The sequence below is a fragment of the Mastomys coucha genome, unplaced genomic scaffold, assembly GCF_008632895.1.
Source record: "Mastomys coucha isolate ucsf_1 unplaced genomic scaffold, UCSF_Mcou_1 pScaffold14, whole genome shotgun sequence".
Classification (NCBI taxonomy): domain Eukaryota; kingdom Metazoa; phylum Chordata; class Mammalia; order Rodentia; family Muridae; genus Mastomys; species Mastomys coucha.
This window is the reverse complement of record NW_022196896.1, coordinates 72842795-72862737: the sequence shown is the minus strand read 5'-3', so window position 1 is coordinate 72862737 and position 19943 is coordinate 72842795.

Genomic DNA, 19943 nt, shown 5'->3' with positions numbered 1-19943 from the left:
AGTTGGAGTATGGATATCCTCTTGGAGATGAGCATGGAGGAATGAGATGAGGAACAGTTAGAGCATATTTCAGTAGGGGGATTATGACTGGATTGTAAAAAGAGATTAAATAATAATGACAACGATGATGATGATGATGATGATGATGATGATGATGATGGTAATGATAATGACGATGATGATGGTGATAAACTGTGCCTGTAATAGAATGAAAACATCAAACCATCAGGATTTTGAGGACTTATGGGTCAGGAACTCACCCTCAAACTTGGAATAAAAAAACAGGGGTTCCAGCTGCACTGCCTAACTTTAAAAGAAACATTAATTACCCAGAAAACCTAAAAAGAATTTTATGACAGGATGTTTTTGTAACACAGTGCAGACACACAGAGGCCATTTATTATGGTGACAAAGACTGTTCCTTTATTAGACCGGAAATTACATAACCCCTTGGAATGTAAATCAATTTTTCAAAATAAGCAACTTATCTTTTCTTACTAAAATATAAGAATCTGCTAAAACAACTCTGTGTCTTAAGTACATATTAGTATCTCCAATGCAGTGATTATGAGCAAACGGTGGTGAGAGGACATGAGCTCTGGGATAAGACCTGTCTTCTACATCAAAGAATTTAAATATTTTTTTTCTATTTTTTTATTAGATGTTTTCTTTATTTATAATATCTCCTTTTCCAGGTTCCCCTCCAAAAGAAAAAAGAAAAAAACTAATTAAAAAAAAACAAAAACTAAAACAAACCCCTGTTCCTTCCTCCCTCCTCCTGCTCACCATCCCACCCCTCCTGCTTACTGGCCCTGGCATTCTCCTACAATGGAGCACAGAACCTTCACAGGTCCAAGCTTGTCTTCTCGCATTGATGACCAACTTGGCCATCCTCTGCTATACACATGCTGCTGGAGCCATGAGTCCCACTATGTGTACTCTTTGGTTAGAGTTTTAGTCCCTAGGAGCTCTGAGGGTACTAGTTGGTTCATATTGTTGTTTATCCTAAGGGGCTGCAAAGCCTTCAGCTCCTTGGGACCTTTCTCTAGCTTCTTCATTGTGGACCCTGTGCTCAGTCCAATGGATGGCTGTGAGCCTCTACTTCTGTATAAGTCTGGCACTGTCAGAGCCTCTCCGGAGACTATTATGGATGCCATCAAGTGCTGGATGACAGGAACCTGATATAGCTGTCTCCTGAGAGGCTCTGACAGTACCCGACTAAGAATTTAAATCTTTATTTTCAAATATAAGTAAACATGTTATTGAAATACGCCATGTTCATAGAAGAGTACATAAATCTAAACTACACAAAAAAAAAGTTTCATAAACTGCTACCTGGAGAACAGAGAGAAAATAGTCACCAAGGAATTGAAGATGTGAAATAACTTGGACATTCCGAAGAACATTTTTACTACGCATTTCCATTCCTCTCCTTTTTTTCCTCCATACAGATCACCATTAACACCCTAATGGATGCTGTGATGTCTTTGAACATATATTTTAAGGGCTCTTCACACACACTGCCAGCAGTCTGGTAAATGGAAAAAGTGTTCGATGCCCAAGCATTTACCTATCCGTGCTCCCACACCCCTGCCCTGCTCTCAAGGCCTGTATGCTCAGTTTGTGTCACAGACCTAAATCTGCCTGGACAAACTCATTTTATGTCACCATGATTTCATGCCACTCCTGCCAGCTTCCTTATTCTGGTCCTAGCCATATGTCTCTTTGCTAATACAAGAATGTACTTTTCTCTACCTACACAACCTGTCAAAGTTACTTAAGATTCTCGTTCCTATCCTGTCTTGACTACTGCTGTTAGATTCTATTTAGTTATAACCAATCTATATAGTACTCAATCTTGTCAGAAATTTGGTAACTAGTAAGTTTATGAGACAGAATTCCCAAAAGCCTCTAGTTTCTCCCAGGAGGTTTCAGAAGATGTGGACGCAGCTACAGGATGTCGCCTGGATTATAATAATCACTGAAATACGCAGTGGAAAAACTGGGTACTCTTGAGTCAAATGACTTGGCTAAAGTAAAGTCCAGGAACTTAACTACATCCAGGACAGCTCCAGAGAAGCAACCTTCAGATACTCCATCTCCTGTCACAGATGCTTCTTACTGAACCTGTTTCTTCTGACCTATCCGATGGCTCCACAGACCCTGGACTGCAAGGAGACATCCAACTCTCCTAAGACTGGACAAACACTTCCATACCCATTCCTCTAGGTTCCCCAGAGACAAATCACCCCAATGTTACCATGAAGCAGCCAGGTATCATGATGACCCTATTCCTGCTTTGCCATCACCTCTTTCTAATTTTTTCATTCTTACCTAAACCAAAATAGGGGAATGTTAGCATTCTGTATAAACTCCACCCTAACAGATACCTGGCAGTAGCCAGGTATGCTCCGCCCCATGGTTACCTGGCAATGGCCAGGTAGACCTGGCCTTATAAAAGGGGCTGCTTGCCCCCTCTTCTCTCTCTTACTCCTGCTTCTCTCCCTTGCCTCTTGCCCCTTTGTTCCCCCTCTCTTCCCATTCCCTTCCCCCTTCTTTCCACGTGGACGTGGCCATCCCCTACGTCTCTCTCCTCTCCATCTTTCTCTGCCTCTGCTACCCTCTTAACTCCTCTCCCCATGCCCTAAATAAACTCTATTCTATGGGGTGTGGCTGGTCCCTTGGGGGGAAGGGATGCCTGGCATGGGCCCGCCAAGGCACCCCCTTCCTCCACACCTCACCAGAACATATTCTTATAGCTCTTTCTCTTTTTATGATCACAACAGTAGGGGTGAGAGATAACTCTAATTTCTTTCTTCCTGTTCCTTCTTTGAGAATGACTACTAACAAATCACAACCAATGCCCCTGAATGACCAACAAACAAAAACCACATCTCTTGGGGCCCTAGCATTTACAGACACTCTAAAACGTTCCCAGAATTTCAAAAATCACACAATTGATGAAACTATCTGTAGCTGGCAAAACCATGCTTGTGCTAGAGCACTAGGCAAATCATAGTCAGCTACTGTGGTCAGTCCGAAGAAGCCCCATATCACCACACCTGGGATTAAAACACTTTCTTATGATACTTCTGTGTTTTCTAAAGAAGCCAAAATTCCAAAATTGTCACTACAAAGTATATCCTAAAATGACTTTAGTACTTAATCTACAACATTCCTTCTCTCCAGAGTCCCCAGGCTGTAGTCAACCAGTGTATTGTTTAATACATGTGTGGCTTTCTCAGAAACTTTAGTTTATAATTCAGTTATGTTTTCCCTAACAAAAATGTATGCTGTAGTTTGATGATTTTGAATAATGCTATATATGTATTTATTTATGCATTTACTTGGGGTTATCATTGTCAGGTACATTCCTAAAAGAAAGTATCTTGGGTATAGATTTCTAATACAGACAACCTTCCACAGCTAATTTATACATTTATATCATCACTACTGTAGATATCTGAACTTTAATAACATTAAAAATCATTGCTTTTATAATTTTATGATTTTATTTTATATTACATTTTCAGATGCTTATAAGCTGTTTTGAAATTTTGACTTCTAAAGTCTATATCAACCTTTCTCCTTATTATGTTAAATTTGTCTTTTTTATTCCTCTGTGGCAAGTACTTAATTGCACTACAAAATTTTTGAACTGAGTTACTTAGAAGTATGCTATTTGAATTCCAAATATCTAGAGATTTCCTCCTTATCTGTATGGTGTTTATTTACAGTAAAATTCCGCTGTCCTTTGTTTTTTGTTTTTGCTTTTGTTTTGTTTTATTGGTATTTATTTATTTATTTATATATTATTAGATATTTTTTGTTTACATGTCATGTGATTTCTCCTTTTCCAGTTTCCCCTCCGAAAAAACAAAACAAAATAAAACAAAAACAAGAAACAATAAGAACAAACCCCTGTTGCCACTCACTTCCCCTTGTTTACTACTCTACCCTCTCACACTTATTGGCCCTGGCATTCCCCTACACTGGAGCACAGAATCTTCACAAGGCCAAGGGCCTCTCCTCCCATTGATGACCGACTTTGCAATCCTCTACTATACACATGCTGCCAGAACAATCAGTCCCACCATGTGCAGTCCTTGGTTGGTGGTTGAGTCCCTGGGAGCTCTGAAGGTACTAGTTAGTTCATATTGTTGTTCGTCCTAAGAGGCTGCAAATCCTTCAGCTCCTTCAGTCCTTTCTCTAGCTCCTTCATTGGGGACTCTGTACTCAGTTCAATGGATGGCTGTGAACCTCTACTTCTGTATTAGTCAGGTACTGTCAGAACCTCTCAGGAGACAGCTATATCAGGCTGGCCTGTCCTTCCTTCAGTCTCTGCTCCATAGTTAGTCTCTACAACTCCATCCATGGGTATTTTGTTCCCCCTTTTATGAAGGAATGAAATGTCTACTTTTTAGTCTTCCTTCTTCTTGAGTTTCTTGTGGTTTGTGGGTTTTTCTTCCTGTACTCCAAACTTCTGGGCTAATAACCACTTATCAGAGAGTGCATACCATGTGTGTTCTTTTGTGATTGGGTTACCTCACTCAGGATGATATTCTCCAGATCCATCCATTTCCCTAAGAATTTCAAAAATTCATTATTTTTAATAGCTGAGTAGTACTCCATTGTGTAGGTGTACCACAATTTCTGTATCCATTCCTCTGTTGAGGAAGATCTGGGTTGTTTCCAGTTTCTGGCTATTATAAATAAGGCTGCTATGAACATGGTGGAGCATGTGTCCTTATTACACCTTGGAGCATCTTCTGAGTATATGCTCAGGAGTGGTATAGCTGGGTCCTCCAGTAATACTATGTCCAATTTCCGGAGGAACTGCCAAACTGATTTCCAGATTGGTTGAACCAGCTTGCAATCCCACCAGCAATGAAGGAGTGTTCCCCTTTCTTCACAACCTCTCCAGCATCTGCTGTCACCTGAGTTTTTTATCCTAGCCACTCTGACTGGTGTGAGGTAGAATCTCAGGGTTGTTTTGATTTGCATTTCCCTGATAACTAAGGATGTTGAGCATTTCTTTAGATGCTTCTCAGCCATTCGGTATTCATCAGTTGAGAATTCTTTGTTTAGATCTGCACCCCATTTTTAATAGGGTTATTTGGTTCTCTGGAGTCTAACTTCTTGAAGTCTTTGTACATATTGGATATTAGCCCTCTATCACATATAAGATTGGTAAAGATCTTTTCCCAATTTGTTGGTTGGTGTTTTATCCTATTGAGAGTGTCTTTTGCCTTACAGAAGCTCTGCAACTTTATGAGGTCCCATTTGTAATTCTTGATCTTAGAGCATAAGCTATTGGTGTTCTGTTCAGGAAATTTTCCCCTGTGCCTATGTGCTCAAGGCTCTTCCCCACTTTCTTTTCTATTAGTTTCAGTGTATCTGGTTTGATGTGGAGGTCCCTGATCCACTTGGACTTGAGCTTTGTACAAGGAGATAGGAATGGATCGATTTGCATTCTTCTACACGTTAAACACCAGTTGAGCCAGCACCATTGTTGAAAATGCTCTCTTTTTTCCACTGCATGGTTTTAGCTCCTTTGTCAAAGATTAAGAGACTATCGGTGTGTGGGTTTAATTCTGGGACTTCAATTCTGTTCCATTGATCTACCTGCCTGTTACCAATACCATGCGGTTTTTATCACAATAACTCTGTAGCACAGCTTAAGGTCCAAGATGGTGATTCCATCAGAGAGGTTCCTTTATTGTTGACAATATTTTTCCTATCCTGGGTTTTTTGTTGTTCCAGATAAATTTGCAAATTGCTCTTTCTAAGTCTGGGACGAATTGAGTTGGAATTTTGATGGGGATTGCATTGAATCTGTAGATTGCCTTCGGTAAGATGGCCATTTTTTAACCCTGCCAATCCACTAGCATGGGAGATCTTTCCATCTTCTGAGATCTTCAATTTCTTCTTCAGAGACTTGAAGTGCTTGTCAAACAGATCTTTTACTTGCTTAGTTAGGGTTACACCGAGGTATTTTATATTATTTGTAACTATTGTGAAGGGTGCTGTTTCCCTAATTTCTTCTCTACCTGTTTATCCTTTATGTAGAGGAAGGCCTCTGATTTGCTTGAGTAAATTTTATACCCAGCTACTTTGCTGGTGTTGTTGATCACGTTTAGGAGCTCTCTGGTGGAATTTTTGGGGTCACTTAAGTATACTATCATATCACGAGCAAATAGTGATAATTTGACTTCTTCCTTTCCAATTCGTATCCCTTTGATCTTTTGTTGTCTAATTGCTATGGCTAGGACTTCAAGTACAATATTGAATAGGTAGGGAGAGAGTGGGCAGCCTTGTCTAGTTCCTGATTTTAATGGGATTGCTTCAAGTCTCTCTCCATTTAGTTTGATGTTGGCTACTGGTTTGCTGTATATTGCTTTTACTATGTTTAAGTATGGTCCTTGAATTCCTGATCTTTCCAAGACTTTTATCATTAAGGGAAGTTGGATTTTTGTCAAGTGCTTTCTCAGCATCTAATGACATGATCATATGTTTTTTTCCTTTGAGTTTGTTTATATAGTGAATTATGTTGATGGATTACCGTATATTGAATCATCTCTGCATTCCTTGGATGAAACCTACTTGATCATAGAGGATGATCGTTTTGATGTGTTCTTTGATTTGCAAGGATTTTATTGAATATTTGCATTGATATTCATAAGGGAAAGTGGATGATCATTTTGATGTGTTCTTTGATTTGCAAGAATTTTATTGAATATTTGCATCGATATTCATAAGGGAAATTGGTCTGAAGTTTTCTTTCTTCGTTAGGTCTTTGTGTGGTTTAGGTATAAGAGTAATTGTGGCTTCATAGAACGAATTGGGTAGAGTGCCTTCAGTTTCTATTTTGTTGAATAGTTTGAGGAATATTGGTATTAGGCCTTCTTTGAAGGTTTGATAAAACTCTGCACTAAACCCATCTAATCCTGGGCTTTTTTTGGTTGGGAGACAATTAATGACTGTTTCTATTTCCTTAGCAGATATGGGACTGTTTAGATCGTTGATCTGATCTTGATTTAACTTTGGTACCTGGTATCTGTCTAGAAAATTGTCCATTTCATCCAGGTTTTCCAGTTTTGTTGAGTATAGGCTTTTGTAGTAGGATCTCATGATTTTCTGGATTTCCTCAGTGTCTGTTGTTATGTCTCCTTTATCACTTCTGATCTTGTTAATTAGGATACTATCTCTGTGCCCTCTAGTTAGTCTGGCTAATGGTTTATCTATTTTGTTGACTTTCTCAAAGAACCAGCTCCTGGTTTGGTTGATTCTTTGTATAGTTCTTTTTGTTTCTATTTGGTTGATTTCAGCCGAGTTTGATTATTTCCTGCCTTTGACTCCTCTTGGGTGAATTTGGTTCTTTTTTTTCTAGCACTTACAACTGTACTGTCAAATTGCTGGTGTATGTGCTTTTCAGTTTCTTTTTGGAGGCACTTAAAGCTATTAATTTTCCTCTTAGGACTTCTTTCATTGTGTCCCATAAGTTTGGGTATGTTGTGGCTTCACTTTCATTAAACTCAAGAAAGTCTTTAATTTCTTTATTTCTTTTTTGAACAAGTTATCTTTGAGTAGAGTATTGTGAAGCTTCCACATGTATGTGGGCATTCTATTGTTTATGCTGTTATTGAGGAGCAGCCTTAGTCCATCATGTTCTGATAGGATACAAGGAATTATTTCAATCTTCTTGTATCTGTTAAGGCCTGACGTGTGACCAATTATATGGTCAATTTTAGAGATGGTACCATGAGGTGCTGAGAAGAAGGTATATCCTTTTGTTTTAGGATAAAAAGTTCTATAGATATCTGTTAAATCCATCGGTTTCATAACTTCTGTTAGTCTCACTGTGTCCTTGTTTAGTTTCTGTTTCCATGATCTATCCTTTTGAGAGAGTGGGGTGTTGAAATCTCCCACTATTACTGTGTGCGGTGCAATGTATGCTTTGAGCTTTCGTAGTTTCTTTTATGAATATAGGTGCCCTTTGATTTGAAGTATAGAGTTTCAGAATTGAGAGTTCATCTTGGTAGATCATACCTTTGATGAATATGAAGTGTCCTTCCTTATCTTTTTTGATCACTTTAGGGTGAAAGTGGATTTCATTTGATATTAGAATGGATACTCCAGCTTTTGGGGGGGGGCATTGACATGGAGAATTGTTTTCCAGACTTTTTTCTGAGATAGTTTCTGTCTTTGTCACTCAGGTGGGTTTCCTGTATGCAACAAAATTTTGGGTCCTGTTTACATACCCAATCTGAAAGTCTATGTCATTTTATTGGGGAATTGAGTCCATTGATATTAATAGATATTAAGGAAAAGTAATTGTTGCTTCCTGTTATTTTTGTTGTTTGAGTTGGCATTCTGTTCATGTGGCTATCTTCTTTTAATTTTGTTGGAAGATTACATTTTGCTTTTTCAGAGATGTAGTTCCCATCCTTGTGTTGGAATTTTCCATTTTATTACCCTTTGAAGGGCTGGATTTGTGGAAATACATTGTTTGAATTTGGTTTTGTCATGGAATACTTTTTTTTCTCCATCTATGGTGATTGAGAGTTTTGCTGGGTATAGTAGTCTGGCTGGCATTTGTGTTCTCTTAAGGTCTGTATGACATCTATCGAGGATCTTCTAGCTTTCATAGTCTTGGGTGAGAAGTCTGGTGTAATTCTGATAGGCCTGCATTTATATGTTTATTTGACCTTTTTCCCTTACTGCTTTTAGTATTCTTTCCTTGTTTTGTGCATTTGGTGTTTTGACTATTATGTGGCAGGAGGAATTTCTTTTCTGGTCCAGTCTATTTAGAGTTCTATAGGCTTCTTGTATGTTCATGGGCATCTCTTTCTTTAGGTTAGGGAAGTTTTCTTCTATAATTTTGTTGAAGATATTTACTAGCCCTTTAAATTGGAGATCTTCACTCTCTTCTATTCCTATTATCCTTAGGTTTGGTCTTCTCATTGTGTCCTGGATTTCCTGGATGTTTTGGGTTAGGAATTTTGTGCATTTTGCATTTTCTTTGACTGTTATGTCAATGTTTTCTAAGGTAACTTCTGCCCCGAGATTCTCTCTTCTATGTCTTGTATTCTGTTGGTGATCTATATTTCCTGACTTCTTTCCTAAGATGTCTAACTCCAGAGTTGTCTCTCTTTGTGATTTCTTAATTGTTTCTACTTCCATTTTTAGGTCCTGGATGGTTTTGCTCAATTCGTTCACTTGTTTGTATGTGTTTTCCTGTAATTCCTTAAGGGATTTTTGTGTTTCCTCTTTAAGGGCTTCTACTTGTTTACTCATGATCTCCTGTAATTCTTTATGGGATTTTTTTGTTTCCTCTTTAAGGGCTTGAACCTGTTTACCTGTGTTCTCCTGTATGTCTTTAAGGGAGTTATTTATGTCCTTCTTAAATTCCTCTAGCTCCATTGTGAGATATGATTTTAGATCTAAATCTTGTTTTTCTGGTGTTTTGGGATATCTAAGACTTGCTATGGTGGGATTACTAGGTTCTGATAAAACCAAGTAGTCTTTATGTTGGTAGGATTCTTGTGTTTGCCTTTTGTCATCTGTTGATCTTTGGTATTAGATGTTCTTGCTGTCTCTGACTAGAGCTTGTTCCTCCTGTGGGTCTGTAAGCTGGTGTCAGCACTTCTGAGTGATGAGCTCTCCTCTGGTAAATCCCAGGCGCAGATGGCTGTGGATCAGTTGTCAGTCCTTGGTCCTGGGGTCAGAGCGCACCCTGGAGACAGGATCTCCACTTGTGGGAAAGGTGCAGAGAGGGCTATGGGTCTGTTGTCCCTCCTAGGTGTGGTCTGAGTTAGAAAGGATCCCAGTTGGTCCCACGTTAGAAAGTCACCAGAGAGAAATGGCTCACGAAAGTCTCTGGGTTAAAGCATTTCCTGAAGGCAGGCTCTCTGCTTGCAGGGAAGGGGCAGAGAGGGTTACAAATCCACTGCTGGCACTTCTAGGTGTAGATGGAGGTTGAGAGTATCCTTTCCCTCTTTTGTTAGTTTTTTGAGACAGGGTGTCTCTATATAGCTCTGGCTGTCCTAGAACTCACTCTGTAGACCAGGCTGGCCTTGAACTCTGAAATACACCTGCCTCTGCCTCCCAAGTGCTGGAATTAAAGGCATGTGCCATCACTGTCCGGCTCTACTGTCCTTCTTGAAGCTACTTTGTCAGATTTTCTTTTTTTATTGTTATTTTATTGATTTACATTTCAAATATTATCCCCCTTCCTGGTTTCCCCTCCACAAACCCTCTATCCCATCCCTCCTCCCCCTGCTTCTATGATGGTGCTCCTCCACCCACCTACCCACTCCCTCCTCACTGACCTAGCAAGGCCCTCCTCTCCCACTGATGCCAGATGAGGCTATCTTCTGCTACATATGCAGCTGCAGCATGGGTCCCTCCATGTGTGGTTTAGTCCTTTCCATGGTGGTTTAGCCCTTGGGAGCTCTGGGGTTGTGTGTGTGTGTGTGTGTGTGTGTGTGTGTGGGTGGGTGGGTGGGTGTGGGTGTGGGTGTGGGTGTGTGAGAGGGATCTGGTTGGTTGATATCTTTGTTCTTCCAGTGGGGTTGCAAACCTCTTCAGCTCCTTTATTTCTTCCCGTAACTCTTCCATTGGGGTCCTTTGTGCTCCATGATGGTTAGCTGCAAGCATCTGCATCTGTCAGGCTCTGTCAGAACCTCTCAGGAGACAGCAATATCAGGCTCCTGTCAGCAAGCACTTTTGGCATTAGCAATAGTGTTTGGGTTTGTTGGCTGCATATGTGATGAATCTCCAGGTAGGGCAGTCTCTGGATCGTTCTTTCATTAAGCCTCTGATCCACTCTTTGTCCCTTTAGACAGGAGCAATTCTGGGTTAAATTTTTTGAGAAGGGTGGGTAGCCCCATCCCTCAACCTGGAGACATGCCTAACCTCACGTTTCTACAGGTACTCTCTCCCATTTCATGGGTATTTCAGTTAATGTCATCCCTGTTGGGGCCTGAGAGACTCTTGCTTTCCTGGCATCTGGGACTTTCTGGTGGCTACCTCCAGTTCCCCATCCCCCATTGCTCCACATCTTTGTTCAATTTCCTGACCCTCTGTACATCTCCCTAGTTTCCTCCCACACCTGATCCTGCCCCCTTTTTCCCTTTCCCTTCCTCTCTTCCTCCTAAGTCCCTCCCTCCCTTTAACCTTCTGCAATTATTTTGTTTACCCTTCTAAGTAGGATTGAAGCATCCATACTTTGGTCTTCCTTCTTCTTGAGCTTCAAGAAGAAGTTGGTCTGGGAGTTGTATTGTGGATATTCTGAGCTTTTTGCCTAATATTCATTTATCTGTGAGTAAATATCATATGTGTTCTTTTGTGACTGGGTTACCTCACTCAGGATGATATTTTCTAGTTCCATCCATTTCATGAAGTAAATTTTTCTTTTGAATGTGTTGAAGTGTATTTCACAGCCTATTTGTGTCAGTGGTCAGAAGGATGCATGTTCTAGTATTGTCCCTGAGAGTTATATCTAAATGTCATTAGCTTGAGTCTGCTATGGTGCTGACTAGGTTATGTGTGGAGTTCCTGAGCCTGAGGGTCAGCAAGTTACTGATGGAGGGATGCTAAAGTGTTCGACTCTAATTGCAGACATGTCTGATTCTTCCTTTCTATAAGATTTTGCCTTTTGACACTAACTTGATCTTCAACTTAGATTTATCAAAGAGCATTTCAATTTTGTTTTATTAAACTTCCCCAAGCACAATTGTAATAGCTGAATTGTATTTCAATCACTCACAATCTTAAAAATAAATTTCTAGTTACTACTACTCAATGCTTTGTCAGGATCTATTCCTGATCTTCTATACATTTAATTTTTGTAGCTCCTCATTGGTTATTCTTAAATGCCTGTTATTTTACACTACTCAGAGATGGCACAGAGTCACTCTCTACTTCTCATGCTATCTTTTATATGCTTAGCTCAGGGAGTGGCACTGTTGGAAGGTTTGGCCTTGTTGGAGTAGGTGTGGCCTTGTGGGTGTGGGCTTTAATACCCTTTCCTAGCTGCCTGAAAGACAGTATTCTGATATAGAGCCTTCAGATAAAGATATCGAACTCTCAGTTTCTCCTATAGCATAGCTGCCTGGATACTGTCATGTTCCTGACTTGATGATAAGACTTGCCTTGGTCATGGTGTCTGTTCATAGCAGTAAAACCTTCTAATACATGGATTATATTGTGGAAGCTCTTAAATTTTTCAAGAAACATGATATAAAACTCAACATTGAAATAAAAGTTATCATAATAGTCATAACATGGTCTCTATGTTTTCTAAAATAGAATTATGTTTACTGGATCACTTAATGAGAATATAAGTAAATTCAAGCATCTGGGTATAGTGGATATAAATTTTATTTTAATGAAGATTTTTTTTATGTAATCAAAGCTGACTTGCATCTATTACACATTTGGTTGATTTAGATATGTGACTACTCTTCTTAGTTGGAACAAGGAAAGTTGAAATGCCTACATTTTAGTAGAAAAAAACAATAGATGTGTATGGTAATAGCTTCAGTGAAAGACATAGCTGAGGATAAAAAATTATTTAGAAATTACAAATATATTTTATGGTTTGCTTCCTATCCCATATTCTTTTATACAAAACCCTTTGACTTTAATTAATATTTTGACATTATAATTTAATTATATTTCTCCTTTTTTCCCCCAACCGGACCCCCATACACACTTCTCTTCCCATTCAAGTTCATGACTTTTCTTTTTTCTTTTTAACTAATTATTATTGTGTATACACATGGTATATACATTCCTAGGTATAACTTGTTCAATCTTTATAATGATACTTGTGCATACATTTTACACTGGACAATCAGTTGCTGAACTCTTCCCTAGGGAAGACCACTCCCACAGTTTGCCTATAGTACTTTGTGTTGAGAAGAAATGGACTTTTGGGCATCCAGTTTGCCATGGCCTTTGTTTTTGAAAATTTGTACATCTATAAATACCCGCACACTTGAAGTCCTTGAGTGGGCAATATAACATTATGGGTAATCCCAACCATAACCGATAATTATAACTTTCACACTGAATTTATTTTCATTTTCTGTTTGTTTTATCATTCTTTCAATTAACTTTAAAACTGACATCTAATATTTTAGTTATGATATATTGATGGCTTGAATATTATTCTTCACCTGAATGATCAGAGATTCATATTGGATTTTTTCATTCCTTCAAACAACTTAATCCTATCACAATGAGATAATTTCAAGTTGTATGTGATATGCACTCTCCTTCCTCAAAATCAGCTCAACATTCTGGATATGTAGATCATTTATTTCATACAAATCTCTTCTTAATATTCTTCCATGTTTTCATTGTCATGGTATCTAATTTTACTCTGAAGCCCTTCATTGTAATTTCCCCTTGGACTTCTTATATACTTAACCAATTTTCAACTTATAGGAAATTTTTTTCTTCTCCAGCAATCCCTGGATTAATACCAGAATAAATCCATTGGTTGGTATTCTTAATCTGTGCTTCCAATATTGTCAGTGATCAATTCTGGTATATATTCCTACTTATAAGTTGCTCTTCATTTTTGAAGTACATATGTGGAAATCTTCTAGTATTTCTCAGTTCTGTAACATTCTTAGTAGGTAACTTGTAAGAGGAGGTATTGATTCCCTAATTGGTTCTTGATTGTGTCAGTAAAGGAGACAAAAGCCAATTGGTGGGTGAAGGGAAAAGTTTGAGACTTCAAGATCTCAGGAGGAAGAGAAGGGACCAAGAGGAAAGAAGCAGAGCAGGTGGTGGAGCAGAGGAAGCAGGAGAGATGTGGTGGAGCAGATGAAGCAGGAGATGTGGTGGAGCAGATGAAGCAGCAGATTTGTAGGTCTTAGGACACCTATTGTTTGTAGCCTCTGCCATGGGCCCAGGCCAAAAAGGATGGGGTAGGATATTCTTTGCCCAGCCACTGAATTATCTGGCCAATTTTAAAATGTTCAGGCTGTCTGGTGTTTTCCAGGTGGGCATAAGAAAGGATACAGTCATTGGCAGCTTGGAGGAGCTAAGTGCAAGAGGTTGAGAGAGCTCAGGCAGAGCTCTCTTGAAAAAGAGCTAGCATGTTTTTAAAATTATATGCAATATAACTTGGCTGCATGCTCATAAAAACTAAAATTGAATAAATCAAAACACTCTTAGCCATCTTAGCTTGTTTTTCTGTTGCTCTCATAAAATAATCTGGCAAAAGCAACTTAAGGTAGGATTCATGTGGTTTGCAACTCACTGTTAAAATCAATCATCGTCTAAAGAAGTCACAGCAGGGCGGGGCTGTAAGAGATAATCATATTACATCCACAATCAAAAACAGAGTGCAATAATGCATATTTACTAGAGCTCAGATCACTTTCTCCATGTTTTTACAGTCCAGAATCCTATGTCTACAAAATGATACCACCCAAAGCAAGCAAGTCTTCCTCCTTCAATTAAGGGAACCAAGGTAATTCCCCACAGACATGCCTACAACGTAGCTTAACCTTGATAATCATTCATAGGTCTTCCTGAAGACTCTTCTTTCAGGTTATTCTACATTTTGTCAATTTAATAATTAAAATGATCAAATCCAACTCTCCTAAGAAACAAATAAACAAGCATCTTAACATTTATCACTGTTGTTTACTTTTCCATTCTCCAGCAATGTTTTATGAGGGACACGAGAGGAACATTAAAACCTACAAATTCAAATATTCTAATAGTGCTGTTTACTTAATTACATTGGCAATTGGACTAATGCCACAAATACCTATTAGAATGTTGAGAACAGGGCTGGTGAGATGGCTCAGCCAGAAAGAGCACTGACTGCTCTTCTGAAGGTCCTGAGTTCAAATCCCAGCAACCACATGGTGGCTCACAACCATCTGTAATGGGATCTGATGTCCTCTTCTGGTGCCTCTGAAGACAGCTACAGTGTACTCATATATATTAAATAAATTAATTAATTAAATATTTTTATAAAAGAATGTGGAGAACATTTCATAGTGAAGGGTTAGAAGCCTAAATAGTAAGAATCACTAATTTCTAAAAGAAACATCAAATGAATTCATTAAATCAGTTCCCTCTTCTATAGTTTCTTTCTGTCTGAAAATTTTACCTTCCAGAAATAAATTTTATAAATTAAAAAAATAAATCATGTGCTATTCTGAGAGCATGATGGTATCTCACATTATCCTTTTCTGCCTCACTCTAAGTATAAATTATATCTTTATACTGCAAATTCATCCTAGCACAATAACCCCTTCATCACTTAGCAACCATTTTATTTATCAGATCAACCATCATAGTACCATAGCCTTTGTTTTAATGAAAAATCCACCTAAATACTAGATCATTAATGATATATATCTGAACTGGAATTTTCAGTTTACATTAACAACTAAGTTGTGCTACATGATGTTTTTCTGGAAGCTGTTTTGTAAGAGGGCATGTGATATTTTGCTGAAAACAGACAATTGAGTGGGCTCATGCTGGGGAGAAACAGTATAAATAGAACACCATAAACAGTAAGAGGATGTTCTTGTGTTGAAAAACTCTTCACTTCTTTGCTGGTTTTTGCTAAGTAGAAAGTAATACACCAAAGAACTTCTTGTGGTATTTAGGCTGATTCTGGCTGCTTCAACTGACTCATGTTGATTCGGTGTGGCCGTTCTATTTCTGTTGGATTGAGCAGTCACTACTGATTCATGTTAGATGTTTGCTATTAACCCAGTTCCTGATATCCTGATAACGAAGTGTGGAATTGTCCCAAATAACTACCAATAAACAGGTCCATAACCCCCTTTCCTTATTAACCTTCTTTTTCCCCACCTCTGGTTAAAAGGCTAGAAGATAGATCTAAATATTTAAGAACTCTAAATGAAGTAGGGATTGAGAGATCTAATCCTACATATATCTGTATCTATTGTTTTATTGATAGATAAATAATAAATAATAGAAAGGCAAAGTGCAGGTCCATTCCAGCACCTAACTTGAGTTCATCAAAACTTCAGCTCCAGGATCTTTGGACAAACATCCATATATGGCATACATACACATACACATACACACATACACACAAACAGACAAACATATATATATACACACATATATATATATACACACACACAAATATATATTATACATATATACATATATACACATACATACATAAATATATATAAATGTATACATAAATATATATATACATATATATATAAATCATCAATAAAGTACTATAAGCATCATTAAGCTGCTATTGAAATTTCCTTTTTACAAAACACTGAGATTATTCACTGAAAATTTAAATTTATTCATAATTGTTATAAAGCAAAATGGCTAAATCTTATCTACTTGTATATCTTGATTTCAATCATGTTTTCTATATCTCATCTATATTAAAAATTTTATAAGTAAATTGAAATAGAACTACCAATACCAGGAAAAACTTTATTTTTTTCTTTAAGGAAAACTATTAAAAATGTCTTTTTATCATACTCTATTCTTCTTTTTCTTTTGTGTCTGTGGTATGTGGGCTGAATACCTTTCATACAGACTTAGATGAAGCCACCTTTGTAAAAGGTTAGGAGACTGATTTCTTCTGCAAAGTACTAATATCAACATTCCACTAACATGTCTGGATCTATGGGCAATTTTTGGAACCAAAAATATAAAGAATATTTGGTAAATAAAAGTAAGATAAACTTTTTATCTCAGAAAATTTTCATGAAGCAGTATTATATGAGACCTGGCTCAACAACCCACAAGTAAAGGGCATACCATGCAAGCAAGTTTTGTAGTCATCACTTCCTATTGTGATTTAGTGACAGTTAGTTCAACAAATTTGTCTCTAACTCTTCCATGGAGAGGTATGTCCTATTTACTCATTTTCTTCAGTGGTTGATGCTTTGGGGGCAGAAGATAGAAGATGATGATGAAACGTTTTGATGACACAGCTATAGGGAATGAGTTCTTTTTAAGTATCTATCATATTAGGCTTAAATAGTGCAAAACAAACAAAGCAGCTATCTTCTCTACAACAGTGATGAGGAAAAATGTGTTACTCAAAACCATTTACTAAAAATATCTCCTGAATGACATGGCTAACAGTTTTCATATCATGTATCCCAGCCAAATTTCTTTCATCCCAGAGAGACAAGAATGATTCAACATATTTAAATAAATGTAATGCATCGCATACACTGATGTAAGTTCAGAAAACAAGTGATCATTTCAATAGATACTGAAGGAGTTTGATGAAGTTCATCATGACTCATAATAAAAGTAGTAAAAATTAGGAATAGACAGCATACACCTCAACTTACTAAAGGTTATATATGATAAACTTACAGCCAGTATTATTACAAGTGAGGAAACACTAAAAATGTATCTTCTAAAACGTGGTATATGAGAAGAGTATTCATCCTACAATGTTATTTAATATAATTTCAGAAGTCAGCAATAACACAAGAAATATATAAAAATATACAAATAGGAAGGAAGATCAAATTATATCTATATGTAGATTATATAATTTTATATTTGAAAGACCATACATACTACACCAGAAAAATCTGAGATCTAATGGATATTTTCAATAGTGTTATGGACTACAAAATCAACATAAAAATCAGAGCTTTAAAAAAATATCAATTATGAACTTTGGTTATTAATAGTCACAATAGCTTTAGACAACACCCTTGAGTAAACCAGCCTGAAGACAAGCATTTATAAAATGAAAACTTATAGCAATGAAAAGAAAATGAATAAGATACACGATGTTGAAAATGCTTTCCTGCTCTTGGCTTGGTACAATTAATATTATGAAGATGCCCATAGTACCAAAAGCCTACCATACATTCGATTCAATGCTTGTCAGAACTGCAATGAATTATTCATAACACCATAAAATACACCAAAGGACTTTGGATTCTAAATACAGGAAGTATGTACAACCACATTTACTTCTCTGTATTCACACAAATGTCCATAAGTAGATGAATGTATAATGAGAGTGGAGGACATATACACAATGGAATTTTATTCAGCAATCATGGAATTAAAAGTATGAAACTTGAAGAAAAATGGTTGGATTGGAAAAGTATTATTTTAGGGGAGATAGCCCAGAACCAGAAACAAATACAAGATATTCATATTCATATGCAGATCCTAGCTTCTAATTTTTATATGTGCAGAAAGGAGGAAGTAAATAAGGGTATAGAACAAAAAATTCAAAGAGAGAGCATAAGCCCTTCTGGTATGCACCTGCTTGAGGGCAGATCAACCTGTCTTCACTTCTCTCTCAACATTACACAGTCTTCAGGGCTTCCAGGGGATCTGATGCAGCCAGGGCAACAGGTAGAAGAGCCAGCCAAATAACTGCAGCAACTAAGACATTGCAGGTGCCTAGTGAATTCAGAATTCCTCCCCTCCTATGTACAAATGCCATCTCCACTCTGGTGTGCACCTGCTTGTGGCAGAACAGGTTGTCCACCTTCCTCCCCCAACAACTCACAGTCTTCAGGGCTCCATGAGATATGCTGTATCCAAGGCAACAGTCGTCAGTGCTGCAAGGAGATCTGCCACAGCCAGGACATAGACTTGCAAGTCTCCTAGGGTATGGGATGCACTTAGGGCCACAGATCCCTGATTTAGCAAACCAGGGATACAGGAGACAGGCTCCACACAGAGATGCCCAGACCAGCTAACACCAGAGATAACCAGACGGCAAAAGGCAAGCACAAAATCATAAGCAACAGACGCCAATATACTTTGATACCATCAGAATCTAGCTCTATCACCACAGCAAGCCAAGAATACACCAACACACCTGAAAAGTATGGTGCTGACCTAAAATTTCATCTTATGAAGATAATAGAGACCTTTAAGGAAGATATAAATAACCCAGTTAAAGAAATACAACAAACAAACAAACAGTAAAACAGGTGAAGGAATTGAACAAAGTGGTCCAAGACCTAAAAATTGAAGTAGAAACAATCAAGAAATCACAAATGGAAGCAACTCTGGAAATGGGAAACCTAGGCAAAAGGTTATCAACAACATATTACAAGAGGTAGAAGATACCTTAGAAGAAATCGACAAAATGGTCAAAGAAAATAAAAAGCATAAAAACTCCTAAACCAAAACATCCAGGAAATCCAGGACACAATGAAAAGACAAAACATAAGATTAATAAGAATAGAAGAGAGTGAAGATTCCCAGGTCAAAAGGGCAGAAAACAACTTCAAAAGAATCATAGACAAAATCTTCCTGAACCTAAAGAAAGAGATGACCATAAGTGTATAAGAATCCTACAGAACACCAAGTAGATTGGATGAGAAAATAAAATCCTCCATCACATAATAATCAAACCTCTAAATGCACAGAACAAAGAAAGAATATTAAAAGCTTAAGGGAAAAAAGCCAAGTAACATGTAAAGACAGACATATAAGAATCATACCAGACTTCTCTACAGAGACTCTAAAAGCCAGAAGATCCAGTAGAGATTTCATGTAGATTCTAATAGAACACACATGCCAGATAAAGCTACTGTGTCCAGCAAAACTCTCAATCATCATAAATGGGGAAACCAAAATATTCTATGACAAAACCAAATTTAAAAAATATCTATCTACTAATCCAGCCTTACACAGGCTTATAGAAGGAAAACTCCAGCACAAGGAGAGTATCTACACCAAAGGGGGAAAAAAAACAAAAACAAAAAACAACAACAAAAAAAAACCCAAGAGATTAATCATCTCACAAGAAACCCAAAACGAGAGAACCACACACATATAATTCAACCTCCAAACAAACACAACATGGACTAACAATAATATGTCTTTAATATCTCTCAAAATCAGTGTACTCAGTTCCCCAATAAAATATATAAGCAAACAGACTAGATATGCAAGCAGGA